Source organism: Mastomys coucha, unplaced genomic scaffold (assembly GCF_008632895.1).
Source record: "Mastomys coucha isolate ucsf_1 unplaced genomic scaffold, UCSF_Mcou_1 pScaffold14, whole genome shotgun sequence".
Lineage (NCBI taxonomy): Eukaryota > Metazoa > Chordata > Mammalia > Rodentia > Muridae > Mastomys > Mastomys coucha.
This window is the reverse complement of record NW_022196896.1, coordinates 24,250,271-24,251,785: the sequence shown is the minus strand read 5'-3', so window position 1 is coordinate 24,251,785 and position 1,515 is coordinate 24,250,271.

Below are 1,515 nucleotides of genomic sequence, written 5' to 3'. Positions count from 1 at the left end.
TATATATATATATATTTAATTTCATTTTCCTAAAGATGTAAGGGCCTCATCAGTTGGAAGGACTGTACCTTATCTCAGTGATACAAGAATGACTCCTTGATGTGTATGCAGTCCACATTTCACTTTCTCAATGCCAGTCATTATATTTTATTTGGAAGTACAACAGAAACCAATATCCCTTGACATTTTCCTCAAGTGAAAATTGAAATCTTTATTCTTTAAATAGCTGTATGCAAATTTATTTATTTATCTATTTATTTGTTTATTTATTTTTGTTTTTTACTGCTGAGAAATGAGTCACAATGCTTGCTTACATTTTTACCATTTTCTTGGGAGACTTTAGCTTATACTCAATAATAATAGTGTTTAAGCAATGGTAGCAAATAAATACAGAGCCATTTTTCTATGTGCTGATCATTGCAGCAGTTGCTAAAGGCAGACAACCTATGGTCAAAGAGCTGAAATCCATGCTCAGGTCTGTATCCAGAGTTCATGCTTGACATAATTCCTCTCTACATTCATTCATGTATTTAGGGAATGTCAAATAGTTATGGGCCAGGACTGTTTTTGAACTTGGCTATATAGTATTGAACAAAACAAACAAAAAACCCTACCTTCATGAGTTATATTTTACTTTGGGGTGTTAAAGAGTAAAACAATAAAAAGAGACAGAGAAGTATATAGTGTGCTAGAAAATAGTAAATACCATGGAGAGCCTCACTAGGGGAGTAGTGTTTGAGCTGAGATTTCAACAAGGTAAGTGATAAGATATATGACAATAGAAAACAAGAGTGTTCCATGAAAAGGCTCTCCTCCAGAGTTGCCAGGCTTGTGTTAAGTCAGTCAAGGATAACAGTGTGGAGAGTGGAGGGGGATGGTGTTAGGCAGGTAGGAAAACAGAAGTCACACAGGCTCATAGCATCCTTTAAGTAAAGGTAAGTCCTTTCTTATTACTTACTTGTTTTTTTCACTTCCCCCTCCTTTTTTCTTTTTTCTTTTGCAAATTTCATACATGAATTCTATATTCACATCATTTCTATTCTATCCTGTCCCCTCCAACTTCTGCCATGTCCCTTTCACTACCTTTCAAATTTGTGATCCTTTCTCCTTTATTATTGTTCCTTCCTTCTTTCTTTACCCCCCCTCACCCTCTCTCTTCAACCATCCCTCTGTTTGTGTAACTAGTACTTATTGAGTCCATTTAGTGTTATCTTGTGTGCACATGTGGTTTTGGATGACTCGTTGGCATTGGAGAACAGGGTGGCTCATTCATGGGCACTCTCTCTAAGAGATTCTTCTCTCTCTAAGAGTTGGTTCTTCTCCCACTAGCAACTGTTAGTTTCCTGTAGCTCTTCATCTTGGGGTAGGACTTCCTAAGCTTTCTCCCATCCACTGTGGAATGCCAACTTGTGTTGTCAGTGTGCATGTCTGGTTTAGGGGATTACACTGTTAGGATTTCAGAGGCATAGCTTTCGGTCATACATAGAGAATGATGTCCTGCTCCTCAATTTCTGT